Source organism: Taudactylus pleione, unplaced genomic scaffold (genome assembly GCF_031769625.1).
Source record: "Taudactylus pleione unplaced genomic scaffold, aTauple2 ptg000459l, whole genome shotgun sequence".
NCBI lineage: Eukaryota > Metazoa > Chordata > Amphibia > Anura > Myobatrachidae > Taudactylus > Taudactylus pleione.
Window position 1 is genome coordinate 551,401 of NW_028284861.1, and position 15,198 is coordinate 566,598.

A 15,198-nucleotide genomic window follows, 5' to 3' on the forward strand; every position below is an offset into this window, starting at 1 on the left:
AACAAATTACCACACATGCCTCTTTAATGGCCATCAGATTTTTCAAAATGCTCATACCAGCCCCTGTAATAGTGCCCCTATTAGTGCCCCCAGTAGTAGTGCCCCCAATAGTAATGCTTCCTGTATTAGTGCACCCGGTAGTAGTGACCCCAATAGTAATGACATCTCTCCCATAGTGCTTGTGGGGGGGAGCCGGATGCTGGAGCTCAGGAGGGAGCTCTGGCTGCCGCTGCAGGGAGTCGGGCGCTCGCTGGTAAAATTTCAGCAGGTGCCCGGCAATTGGAGGCTCCCTGCGGTGGGGGGACACTTGGAAATCCCGGTCGCCAGGACTAAAATCTTAGTCGCCGTGGCAACCGGGATTTGTCAAGCACTGTACTATATATATATACACACATACATATATATATATATATATATATATATATACACATACATATATATATATATCACTGTGACTCTCCCGGATCCCCTCACCTCCCCAGTCATGTCCCTGTATTATTACTATAGATATAAGTTATGTCACTGTGACACTCCCAGATCCCCTCACCTCCCCAGTCATGTCCATGTATTATTACTATAGATATAAGTGATATCACTGTGACACTCCCAGATCCCCTCACCTCCCCAGTCATGTCCATGTATTATTACTATAGATTTAAGTGATATCACTGTGACACTCCCAGATCCTCTCACCTCCCCAGTCATGTCCCTGTATTATTACTATAGATATAAGTGATGTCACTGTGACACTCCCAGATCCTCTCACCTCCCCAGTCATGTCCCTTTATTATTACTATAGATATAAGTGATGTCACTGTGACACTCCCAGATCCCCTCACCTCCCCAGTCATGTCCCTTTATTATTACTATAGATATATGTGATGTCACTGTGACACTCCCAGATCCCCTCACCTCCCCAGTCATGTCCCTTTATTATTACTATAGATATAAGTGATGTCACTGTGACACTCCCAGATCCCCTCACCTCCCCAGTCAGCAGGTAGATGATCTCCAGTGTAAGATTTAGAATCCTCTCAATCATGTGACTCCTGTCCTTGTCCGTCCTCAGTGATCAGCGATTTATACAGGACACGTCTCACCCTCACGTGACTTCTAGTAAAGACTCTCTGATTCCTCACGTGTCTAAAAGTATAATAGTTATAATAAATATCAAAGTACATGTAACATATTCAAACACGACATACTGAGTAAATATTAAGCCCTCCTCTTCCCCAATGCCATATCACACACCTGTTACACAGTGATAACTATGCACACAAGTCTAACACCTGATACACATTGATCACTATACACAGGTCACACACCTGATACACACTGATCACTATACACAGTTCACACTGATATCACACACCTGATACACACTGATCACTATACACAGGTCACACTGATATCACACACCTGATACACACTGATCACTATACACAGGTCACACAGATCTCACACACCTGATACACACTGATCATCACTATACACAGGTCACACACCGATATCACACACCTGATACACACTGATCATCACTATACACAGGCCACCCTGATATCACACACCTGATACACACTGATCACTATACACAGGTCACACTGATATCACACACCTGATACACACTGATCACTATACACATAGGTCACACTGATATCACACACCTGATAAACACTGATCACTATACACAAGTGACACTGATATCACACTGATCACTATACACAGGTCACACTGATGTCACACACCTGATACACACTGATCACTATACACAGGTCACACACCTGATACACACTGATCACTATACACAGGTCGCACTGATATCACACACCTAATACACACTGATCACTACTATACACAGGTCACACTGATATCACACTCCTGATATAGTGTTCACTCTAGCTCTGGCGGCAGGCAGGGCGCCGAAGCTAGAGAGGGCAACGTTGTGCGCGCGCCGAAGGCACGCGCGCCCAAAAAGGGGGCGTGGCCATGAAAAGGGGGCGTGTCTATAAGACGCGTCCCCTTTTCGTCACTCTTGGGGGCGTGCACGGCACTTACGGACACGCCGGGCAGCCCCCAAGCGCTGCAGATAGGGAGAATAGATGCCGGGTCACCGCACATTTCTCCACCCGCGGGACACTGCGTCCTGCGGGTGAAGTCGGCACCCACAGGCTGTGAGGGCAGGGTGCTTTTTGCCCTCCAGAAGGAGGGCAGGGCACCGTGCCCCGCTAAAACAGCCTAGCGGGAACGCTATAATACACACTGATCACTATACACAGGTCACACTGATATCACACACCTGATACACACTGATCACACTGATATCATACATCTGATACACACTGATCACTATACACAGGTCACACACCTGATAACCAGTGATTACTACACATAGTATAATATACACAAGTACACAACACCATATGACAAGATATTTCCCCAGGCCAGATCCCTCACAGCCCACCCACCTTTTCCTCCTCATTCCACCCTCAGGTCATTATCCCCAGTAACCTAGGATAAAGTCTCTGTCCCCATCATCTTCCCCTACTTATCACTTATCTGCTCCCCCTCCCCCATTATACGCCCTCCGATAGCGCACCACATCTCCCAGCACAGCCTCTCTCCCCACTACTGCCCTATTCCTCTGTCTCCAAATATCTGGGCGACTTGTGTACAATCACCCATATTATTTTCTCTGCTCCCACATCTGTAATTATTACTGAGTGTCAACAGTGTTGTACTATCTGCTGCTACGTTCTGTATGGGGGGTCTGAGTGCACCGGACACCTCCCTTTCTCAATAGTCTGTTACCCACCGAGCAGTGACTGCTCCAGCTGTATTATATGTAACACCAGGGTCTGCTCCAGCTGTATTATATGTAACACCAGGGTCTGCTCCACCTGTATTATATGTAACACTACAGTCTGCTCTTGCTGTATATGTAACACTACATTCTGCTCCAGCTGTATTATATGTAACACTCGAGTCTGCTACACCTGTATTATATGTAACACTACGGTCTGCTCCAGCTGTATTATATGTAACACTGGTGTTTGATCTACCTGCTTGATGGTAAGGCAGCACCAGGGTATGCTACAGCTATATTATACCTGAGACTGGAATCTGATTCACATGTATTATAATAAAAGACCACTAAAGCCTGCTCCACCAGTATTATATATTACACCATAGCCTGCTCTACCTGTATGATGATAATGCAGCACAACACAGTCTACTCCCCCTGTATAAAAATAGGAAACACCATTACCTACTGCCAGACACAGCAATGGCCGCTCTCTGCCTTTTCCTTATAGAAGAAACGCCCCTCACGTTAACCACGCCCCGCCCCTCTCATCTCCCTGTAGCTATGGCCACTCTCTTCCCCGCCCCTCGTATCATAGTGACCGCCCACCTGAAATTTCCCTTAGTCCGGTGATTGGCAGCAGCTAGTAGCCAATCAGGCGGCACACAGTAGAACGGACGTCCTGTAACTAATCAGTCACCTGAGAAACCGCTCACAGATTCATCAGTAGAGTAACAACTGTATAGTTTAATGGTGTCCTCATGTACGGTGACCGGCGGCCATATTCTTATAGTCTCCAGTCACAGAGAAGAGGGGGCGGGCCACAGGGGCATTAGTTGCCATTTTGTCATAGACATTCCTGAGAGCCGGAGTCAGGCGGAGTCAAGTGTCCGGCAGCAACAGGTAACGGTGTCCTACCATACAGTGGGAGTAGCCTGTTTTATCCTACTATACAGTGGGAGTAGCCTGTGGTGTCCTGTTGTTATTATTATTATACAGGGGGAGCAAACTGTGGTGTCCTGTTATTATTATACAGTGGAAGCAGCCTGTGGTGTCCTGTTATTATTATACAGTGGAAGAAGCCTGTGGTGTCCTGTTGTTATTATACAGGGGGAGCAGCCTGTGGTGTCCTGTTATTATTATTATTTTTTTTATACAGGTGGAGCAACCTGTGGTGTCCTGTTATTATTATACAGGGGGGAGCAGCCTGTGGTGTCCTGTTATTATTATTATACAGGGGGAGCAGCCTGTGGTGTCTTGTTATTATTATTTTACAGGGGGTGCAGCCTGTGGTGTCCTGTTATTATTATTTTACAGGGGGAGCAGCCTGTGGTGTCCTGGTATTATTATACAGGGGGAGCAGCCTCTGGTGTCCTGTTATTATTATTATTATACAGGGAGAGCAGTCGGTGGTGTCCTGTTATTATTATACAGGGGGAGCAGCCTGTGGTGTCCTGTTATTGTTATTATTATTATACAAGGGGAGCAGCTTGTGGTGTCCTGTTATTATTATACAGGGGGAGCAGCCTGTGGTGTCCTGTTATTATTATACACGGGGAGCAGCCTGTGGTCTCCTGTTATTATTATACAGGGGGAGCAGCCTGTGGTGTCCTGTTGTTATTATTATTATACAGGGGGAGCAGCCTGTGGTGTGCTGCTATTATTATTATTATACAGGGGGAGCAGCCTCTGGTGTCCTGTTATTATTATTATTATACAGGGAGAGCAGTCGGTGGTGTCCTGTTATTATTATACAGGGGGAGCAGCCTGTGGTGTCCTGTTATTTTACAGGGGGAGCAGCCTGTGGTGTCCTGTTGTTATTATTATTATACAGGGGGAGCAGCCTCTGGTGTCCTGTTATTATTATTATTATACAGGGAGAGCAGTCGGTGGTGTCCTGTTATTATTATACAGGGGGAGCAGTCTGTGGTGTCCTGTTATTTTACAGGGGGAGCAGCCTGTGGTGTCCTGTTGTTATTATTATTATACAGGGGGAGCAGCCTGTGGTGTCCTGTTATTATTATACAGGGGGAGCAGCCTGTGGTCTCCTGTTATTATTATACAGGGGGAGCAGCCTGTGGTGTGCTGCTATTATTATTATTATACAGGGGGAGCAGTCGGTGGTGTCCTGTTATTATTATACAGGGGGAGCAGCCTGTGGTGTCCTGTCCTGTTATTATTATACAGGGGGAGCAGCCTGTGGTCTCCTGTTATTATTATACAGGGGGAGCAGCCTGTGGTGTCCTGTTGTTATTATTATTATACAGGGGGAGCAGCCTGTGGTGTGCTGCTATTATTATTATTATACAGGGGGAGCAGCCTGTGGTGTGCTGTTATTATTATTATTATTATACAGGGAGAGCAGTCGGTGGTGTCCTGTTATTATTATACAGGGGGAGCAGCCTGTGGTGTCCTGTTATTATTATTATTATACAGGGGGAGCAGTCTGTGGTGTCCTGTTATTTTACAGGGGGAGCAGCCTGTGGTGTCCTGTTGTTATTATTATTATACAGGGGGAGCAGCCTGTGGTGTCCTGTTGTTATTATTATTATACAGGGGGAGCAGCCTCTGGTGTCCTGTTATTATTATTATTATTATACAGGGAGAGCAGTCGGTGGTGTCCTGTTATTATTATACAGGGGGAGCAGCCTGTGGTGTCCTGTTATTGTTATTATTATTATACAGGGGGAGCAGCCTGTGGTGTCCTGTTATTATTATACAGGGGGAGCAGCCTGTGGTCTCCTGTTATTATTATACAGGAGGAGCAGCCTGTGATGTCCTGTTGTTATTATTATTATTACACAGGGGGAGCAGCCTGTGGTGTGCTGTTATTATTATTATTATACAGGGGGTGCAGCCTCTGGTGTCCTGTTATTATTATTATTATACAGGGAGAGCAGTCGGTGGTGTCCTGTTATTGTTATTATTATTATACAGGTGGAGCAGCCTGTGGTGTCCTGTTATTATTATTATTATTATTATTATACAGGGAGAGCAGTCTGTGGTGTCCTGTTATTATTATACAGGTGGAGCAGCCTGTGGTGTCCTGTTATTATTATTATTATACAGGGGGAGCATCCTGTGGTGTCCTGTTATTATTATTACACAGGGGGAGCAGCCTCTGGTGTCCTGTTGTTATTATTATACAGGGGGAGGAGCCTGTGGTGTCCTGTAAATATTATACAGGGGGAGCAGCTTGTGGTGTCCTGTTGTTGTTATCATTATTATACAGGGGGAGCAGCCTGTGGTGTCCTCTTATTATTATTATACAGGATGAGCAGCCTGTGGTGTTCTATTATTATACAGGGGGAGCAGTCTGCGGTGTCCTGTAATTATTATTATACAGGGGGAGCAGCCTGTGGTGTCCTGTTGTTATTATTATACAGGGGGAGCAGCCTCTGATGTCCAGTTGTTATTATTATACAGGGGGAGCAGCCTGTGGTGTCCTGTAAATATTATTATACAGGGGGAGCAGCTTGTGGTGTCCTGTTGTTATTGTTATTATTATTATACAGGGGGAGCAGCCTGTGGTGTGCAGTTATTATTATTATTATACAGGGGGAGCAGCCTCTGGTGTCCTCTTAATAATAATAATAATAATAATAATAATAATAATAATATTATTATTATTATTATTATACAGGGAGAGCAGTCGGTGGTGTCCTGTTATTATTATTATACAGGGGGAGCAGCCTGTGGTGTCCTGTTATTGTTATTTTATACAGGGGGAGCAGTCTGTGGTGTCCTGTTATTATACAGGGGGAGCAGCCTGTGGTGTCCTGTTATTATTATTATACCGGTGGAGCAGCCTGCGGTGTCCTGTTATTATTATTATTATTATTTTTATTATTATTATTATTATAACACAGGGGGAGCAGCCTCTGGTGTTCTGTTATTATTATACAGGGGGAGCAGCCTGTGGTGTCCTGTAAATATTATTATACAGGGGGAGCAGCTTGTGGTGTCCTGTTGTTATTATTATTATACAGGGGGAGCAGCCTGTGGTGTGCTGTTATTATTATTATACAGGGGGAGCAGCCATCGGTGTCCTATTATTATCATTATTATTATTATACAGGGAGAGCAGTCGGTGGTGTCCTGTTATTACTATACAGGGGGAGCAGCCTGTGGTGTCCTGTTATTGTTATTATTATTATACAGGGGGAGCAGTCTGTGGTGTCCTGTTATTATACATGGGGAGCAGCCTGTGGTGTCCTGTTATTATTATTATACAGGTGGAGCAGCCTGTGGTGTCCTGTTATTACTATTATTATACAGGGGGAGCAGCCTGTGGTGTCCTGTTGTTATTATTATTATTATTATTATTATACAGGGGGAGCAGTCTGTGGTGTCCTGTTATTATACAGGGAGAGCAGTCGGTGGTGTCCTGTTATTATTATACAGGGGGAGCATCCTGTGGTGTCCTGTTATTATTATTATTATTATTATTATTATTATACAGGGGGAGCAGCCTCTGGTGTCCTGTTGTTATTATTATACAGGGGGAGCAGCTTGTGGTGTCCTGTTGTTGTTGTTATTATTATACAGGGGGAGCAGCCTGTGGTGTGCTGTTATTATTGTTATACAGAGGGAGCAGCCTCTGGTGTCCTGTTATTAATATTATTATTATTATTATTATTATTATTATTATTATTATACAAGGAGAGCAGTCGGTGGTGTCCTGTTATTGTTGTTATTATTATTATTATTATTATTGTACAGGGGGAGCAGTCTGTGGTAACCTGTTATTATACAGGTGGAGCAGCCTATGGTGTCCTGTTATTATTATTATTATACAGGGAGAGCAGTCTGTGGTGTCCTGTTATTATACAGGTGGAGCAGCCTGTGGTGTCCTGTTATTATTATTATTATTATTATACAGGGGGAGCAGTCGGTGGTGTCCTCTTATTGTTGTTATTATTATTATTATTATTATTATTATTATTATTATTATTGTACAGGGGGAGCAGTCTGTGGTATCCTGTTATTATACAGGTGGAGCAGCCTATGGTGTCCTGTTATTATTATTATTATACAGGGAGAGCAGTCTGTGGTGTCCTGTTATTATACAGGGGGAGCAGCCTGTGGTGTCCTGGTATTATTATTATTATTAAACAGGTGGAGCAGCCTGTGGTGTCCTGTTATTATTATTATTATACAGGGAGAGCAGTCAGTGGTGTCCTGTTATTATTATTATACAGGGGGAGCAGCCTGTGGTGTCCTGTTATTATTATTATACATGGGGAGCAGCCTGTGGTATCCTGTAATTATTATTATACAATGGGAGCAGCTTGTGGTGTCCTGTTGTTGGTATTGTTATTATACATGTGGAGCAGCCTGTGGTGTCCTCTTATTATTATTACACAGGATGAGCAGCCTGTGGTGTTCTGTTATTATACAGGGGGAGCAGCCTGCGGTGTCCTGTAATTATTATTATACAGGGGGAGCAGCTTGTGGTGTCCTGTTATTATTATTATACAGGGGGAGCAGCCTGTGCTGTCCTGTTATTATTATTATTATACAGGGGGAGCAGCCTGTGGTGTCCTGTTGTTATTATTATACAGAGGGAGCAGCCTGTGGTGTCCTGTAATTATTATTATACAGGGGGAGCAGCTTGTGTTGTCCTGTTATTATTATTATTATACAGTGGGAGCAGCCTGTGGTGTCCTGTAATTATTATTATACAGGGAGAGCAGTCTGTGGTGTCCTGTTATTATACAGGGGGAGCAGCCTGTGGTGTCCTGTTGTTATTATTATTATACAGGTGGAGCAGCCTTTGGTGTCCTGTAATTATTATTATACAGGGAGAGCAGTCAGTGGTGTCCTGTTATTATTATTATTATACAGGGGGAGCAGCCTGTGGTTTCCTGTTATTATTATTATTATACAGGGGGTGCAGCCTGTGGTTTCCTGTTGTTATTGTTATACAGGGGGAACAGACTGTGGTGTCCTGTTATTATTGTTATACAGGGGGAGCAGCCTGTGGTGTCCTGTTATTATTATTATACAGGGAGAGCAGTCGGTGGTGTCCTGTTATTATTGTTATACAGGGGGAGCAGCCTGTGGTGTCCTGTTATTGTTGTTATTATTATTATTATTATTATTATTATTATTGTACAGGGGGAGCAGTCTGTGGTATCCTGTTATTATACAGGGGGAGCAGCCTGTGGTGTCCTGTTATTATTATTATACAGGTGGAGCAGCCTATGGTGTCCTGTTATTATTATTATTATACAGGGAGAGCAGTCTGTGGTGTCCTGTTATTATACAGGGGGAGCAGCCTGTGGTGTCCTGTTATTATTATTATACAGGTGGAGCAGCCTGTGGTGTCCTGTTATTATTATTATACAGGGGGAGCAGTCAGTGGTGTCCTGTTATTATTATTATACAGGGGGAGCTGCCTGTGGTGTCCTGTTATTATTATTATACAGGGGGAGCAGCCTGTGGTGTCCTGTAATTATTATTATACAATGGGAGCAGCTTGTGGTGTCCTGTTGTTGGTATTATTATTATACAGGTGGAGCAGCCTGTGGTGTCCTCTTATTATTATTATTACACAGGATGAGCAGCCTGTGGTGTTCTGTTATTATACAGGGGGAGCAGCCTGCGGTGTCCTGTAATTATTATTATACAGGGGGAGCAGCTTGTGGTGTCCTGTTATTATTATTATACAGGGGGAACAGCCTGTGCTGTCCTGTTATTATTATTATTATACAGTGGAAGCAGCCTGTGGTGTCCTGTTGTTATTATTATACAGGGGGAGCACCCTGTGGTGTCCTGTAATTATTATTATACAGGTGGAGCAGCTTGTGTTGTCCTGTTATTATTATTATACAGGGGGAGCAGCCTGTGGTGTCCTGTTGTTATTATTATACAGAGGGAGCAGCCTGTGGTGTCCTGTAATTATTATTATACAGGGGGAGCAGCTTGTGTTGTCCTGTTATTATTATTATTATACAGGGGGAGCAGCCTGTGGTGTCCTGTAATTATTATTATACAGGGAGAGCAGTCTGTGGTGTCCTGTTATTATACAGGGGGAGCAGCCTGTGGTGCCCTGTTATTATTATTATTATTATTATACAGGTGGAGCAGCCTGTGGTGTCCTGTTATTATTATTATACAGGGAGAGCAGTCAGTGGTGTCCTGTTATTATTATTATACAGGGGGAGCAGCCTGTGGTGTCCTGTTATTATTATTATTATTATACAGGGGGAGCAGCCTGTGGTGTCCTGTAATTATTATTATACAATGGGAGCAGCTTGTGGTGTCCTGTTGTTGGTATTATTTTTATACAGGTGGAGCAGCCTGTGGTGTCCTCCTATTATTATTACACAGGATGAGCAGCCTGTGGTGTTCTGTTATTATACAGGGGGAGCAGCCTGCAGTGTCCTGTAATTATTATACAGGGGGAGCAGCTTGTGGTGTCCTGTTATTATTATTATACAGGGGGAGCAGCCTGTGCTGTCCTGTTATTATTATTATTATTATTATTATACAGTGGAAGCAGCCTGTGGTGTCCTGTTATTATACAGGGGGAGCAGCCTGTGGTGTCCTGTTATTATTATTATACAGGTGGAGCAGCCTATGGTGTCCTGTTATTATTATTATTATACAGGGAGAGCAGTCTGTGGTGTCCTGTTATTATACAGGGGGAGCAGCCTGTGGTGTCCTGTTATTATTATTATACAGGTGGAGCAGCCTGTGGTGTCCTGTTATTATTATTATACAGGGAGAGCAGTCAGTGGTGTCCTGTTATTATTATTATACAAGGGGAGCTGCGTGTTGTGTCCTGTTATTATTATTATACAGGGGGAGCAGCCTGTGGTGTCCTGTAATTATTATTATACAATGGGAGCAGCTTGTGGTGTCCTGTTGTTGGTATTATTATTATACAGGTGGAGCAGCCTGTGGTGTCCTCTTATTATTATTATTACACAGGATGAGCAGCCTGTGGTGTTCTGTTATTATACAGGGGGAGCAGCCTGCGGTGTCCTGTAATTATTATTATACAGGGGGAGCAGCTTGTGGTGTCCTGTTATTATTATTATACAGGGGGAGCAGCCTGTGCTGTCCTGTTATTATTATTATTATACAGTGGAAGCAGCCTGTGGTGTCCTGTTGTTATTATTATACAGGGGGAGCACCCTGTGGTGTCCTGTAATTATTATTATACAGGTGGAGCAGCTTGTGTTGTCCTGTTATTATTATTATTATTATACAGGGGGAGCAGCCTGTGGTGTCCTATTGTTATTATTATACAGAGGGAGCAGCCTGTGGTGTCCTGTAATTATTATTATACAGGGGGAGCAGCTTGTGTTGTCCTGTTATTATTATTATTATACAGGGGGAGCTGCCTGTGGTGTCCTGTAATTATTATTATACAGGGAGAGCAGTCTGTGGTGTCCTGTTATTATACAGGGGGAGCAGCCTGTGGTGCCCTGTTATTATTATTATTATTATACAGGTGGAGCAGCCTGTGGTGTCCTGTTATTATTATTATACAGGGAGAGCAGTCAGTGGTGTCCTGTTATTATTATTATACAGGGGGAGCAGCCTGTGGTGTCCTGTAATTATTATACAGGGAGAGCAGTCTGTGGTGTCCTGTTATTATACAGGGGGAGCAGCCTGTGGTGCCCTGTTATTATTATTATTATACAGGTGGAGCAGCCTGTGGTGTCCTGTTATTATTATTATACAGGGAGAGCAGTCAGTGGTGTCCTGTTATTATTATTATACAGGGGGAGCAGCCTGTGGTGTCCTGTAATTATTATTATACAATGGGAGCAGCTTGTGGTGTCCTGTTGTTGGTATTATTTTTATACAGGTGGAGCAGCCTGTGGTGTCCTCCTATTATTATTACACAGGATGAGCAGCCTGTGGTGTTCTGTTATTATACAGGGGGAGCAGCCTGCGGTGTCCTGTAATTATTATACAGGGGGAGCAGCTTGTGGTGTCCTGTTATTATTATTATACAGGGGGAGCAGCCTGTGCTGTCCTGTTATTATTATTATTATTATTATACAGTGGAAGCAGCCTGTGGTGTCCTGTTGTTATTATTATACAGGGGGAGCAGCCTGTGGTGTCCTGTAATTATTATTATACAGGGGGAGCAGCTTGTGTTGTCCTGTTATTATTATTATACAGGGGGAGCCGCCTGTGGTGTCCTGTTGTTATTATTATACAGAGGGAGCAGCCTGTGGTGTCCTGTAATTATTATTATACAGGGGGAGCAGCTTGTGTTGTCCTGTAATTATTATTATGCAGGGAGAGCAGCCGGTGGTGGCCTGTTGTTATTATTATTATACAGGGGGAGCAGCCTGCGGTGTCCTGTTATTATTAATTTACAGGGGGTGCAGCCTGTGGTGTCCTGTTGTTATTGTTATACAGGGGGAACAGACTGTGGTGTCCTGTTATTATTATAATTATTATTATACAGAGGGAGCAGCTTGTGGTGTCCTGTTATGATTATACAGGTGGAGCAGTCTGTGGTGTCCTGTTATTATTATACAGGGGGTGTGACCTGTGGTCTCCTGTTATTATTATACAGATGGAGCAGCCTGTGGTGTCCTGTTATTATTATACAGGGGAAGCAGTCTGTGGTGTCTTATTATTATTATACAGGGGGAGCAGCCTGTGGTGTCCTGTTATTATTATACAGGGGGAGCAGTCTGTGGTATCCTGTTATTATTATACAAGGGGAGCAGCCTGTGGTGTCTTATTATTATTATACAGTGGGAGCAGTCTGTGGTATCCTGTTATTATTATACAGGGGGAGCAGCCTGTGGTGTCTTATTATTATTATACAGGGGGAGCAGCCTGTGGTGTCCTGTTATTATTATACAGGGGGTGTGACCTGTGGTGTCCTGTTTTTATTATTATACAGGGGGAGCAGCCTGTGTTGTCCTCTTATTATTATACAGGGCGAGTGTCCTGTTATTATTGTACAGGGGGAGTGACGTGGTGTCCTGTTGGTATTATACTGGGGGAGTGACCTGTGGTATCCTGTTATTATTATTATTATTATTATTATACAGGGGGAGTGACCTGTGTTGTCCTGTTATAGCAGCAGCTGCAGAGTAATAATAACAGTAATGAGTGGTCAGGGAATAACACATAATAGGTATAACATGTATGTACTGTATATACCATATGATACATAACAGGAGCTGGGGAAGGATATAGCTGTAACTAGTAAGGTATAATTAGCGCCAGTATCCATCCAGAGGTCAGTATTACACCCACATTAGCAATAAGACAGGTCAGCAGCCTCCTAAGGGCGACCGTGATGCCCTAATTATAAGCAGCCGTCAGGGGAAATTGTGGTTGTGCTGTCAGGTGTTATTATATAATAGGAGTGAGGTAAGAGTATATAATAATAACACATTACATTTATTATAGACAATAACACAAATAAATTCACTTAGAAGTATAATGTTATTCTCTGAGGTGTATATCTCTATGCTACAAGGAAATATAGTTAAACTCTCTTCAGTTACCGGCGAAAATGGCAGCTTTTTTCGACATCGCTGAAATCGGACATTTTTTGCCAAAAGAAACGGCAAAAATGGCTGATTTTACCCAAATAACAGGCGATAACGGCAAACAGGTGAAAATGGAGAAAAAAACTGGAAAAAGTTTTCTCCATCCGAGATCTGGATGAAAAAAAATGCTAAATCTCTATTTTTTACTAAAAATGTGGGGATTTCTTTCAGAAACCTTTGGACACCCCCCCCTAATGAGAAATGAACCCCAAAAAATGTTGTAGGTTGCAAACGTTGGTAAAAAAACGGCCGCACAAAATTTGGGTGAAAAAAAACAAACTTTGAAAATGATAGAAAGCTTTTTTTCCCCAGGAAATTACTGTCACACGTAAATTGGGGGTACGTTAAAATGGGCGCAAGAATATTTTTGTGTCGTAAATATGCAATTTTAAAAACCTTTAATAAACCGCCTTCTGTAACCAAATGTGATGTTTGAAACATCCGAAAAATCAGACCCAATACGTTAAAACCATTTTCAGTGATTTTTTTTTATTCACCCAAGATCTGCGCGGTCGTTTTTCACCAAAGTACGAAACTTACTAAAACATTTGGGGGTAATTTATGATTAGAGGATGTGTCCTAAGGGTCTGTGATCTCTGTGCCAGGTACATGACATATTATATCCCCTTCTACCAATGATCTTATTACTGACCATGTATTATCCCTGACTCAGCTATCGCACAGTAACTCTCTTCTCTCTCGGGCTGGTAATGATTATAGTCAGAGGAATGTGGCTTTTATACATTGTGTCACTTTGTACAAACGTATTACTACAATCCTAATACTCTGTTACAGGAGCACTCTGCACAGTTAGGGCCGTATTCAATTAGCGGCGTAAACAGCATTTTTTTCTGCCATCTACGAAATAGGTCAACGTTCGCCAAGAAGAACGACAAAAACAAAAATCCCTATTTTTGGCTAAAAATATGGGTATTTCTTTCAGAACCCTTTGGACCCCCCCCCCCCCCCCAATGATGAATTACCCCCTAATTTTTCCTTAAGTTGCGTACTTTGGCGAAAAACGCCCGCGCAAATCTTGGGTGAAAATAAAATCAATGAAAATGGTTTTAACGAATCAGATCTGATTTTTCGGGGGGTATGAATGCGTCAAGTGTTTTAAACAATACATGTGGTCACAGCAGGCGGTTTTTTAAAGGTTTTAAAAACTGCGTTTTTACGACATGAAAATATACAAGCACCCATTTTAACGTACCCCCAAATTTACATGGAACAGCAATTTCCTGGGAAAAAATAGCTTTCTATAATCTTCAACGATTTTTATTTTTCACCCAAATTTTGCGCAGTCGTTTCTCACCAACATACGCAACTTACGAAATTTTTTTTGGGTAATTAACTATTGGGGGGGTTCAAACGTTTCTGAATAAAATCCCCAAATTTTTAGCCAAAAATAGGGATTTTGCTTTTTTTTGCTCCTGATGTGGGATGGAGAAATCTTTTCTGCAGTTTTTTTCTCCGTTCTCGACTGTTTTTTGGGGGAAGTCGTCCATTTTCCCAGATGCTGAAAAAAACTTCCGTTTTCGCAACTATTTGAATACGGCCCTTAATTGGTGTGTAACTATATTTCCTTGTAGCATAAAGATATACACCTGAGAGATTCACATTATACATCTAAGTGGATTGGTTTGTTTTATGTGTTATTGTCTATAATAAATGTAATGTGTTATTATTATATACTCTTACCTCACTCCTATTATATAATAACACCTGACAGCACAACCACAATTTCCCCTGACTCCCTGAGCTGAGACTGTCTGTCAGGGCGTCTTGTTATCCTGAGCAATAGAGACTCTCTCAGAGACAGCCAGTGGCTGTGACAGTCCCCAGATCCTCAGAGTG

The 15,198-nt window shown here is 42.8% G+C and overlaps 1 protein-coding gene across 1 annotated transcript in view; it reads left to right on the plus strand.

Annotated features, from left to right (window-relative positions):
- The first annotated feature begins 3,684 nt into the window (after positions 1-3,684).
- LOC148504722 (uncharacterized) overlaps positions 3,685-15,198 on the plus strand; it is an 80,620-nt gene continuing 69,106 nt past the window's right edge. The window contains exon 1 of the mRNA XM_088448572.1: positions 3,685-3,703. The gene's annotated coding sequence lies outside the window, so the exon portion shown is untranslated. The remainder of the gene's footprint in view (positions 3,704-15,198) is intronic.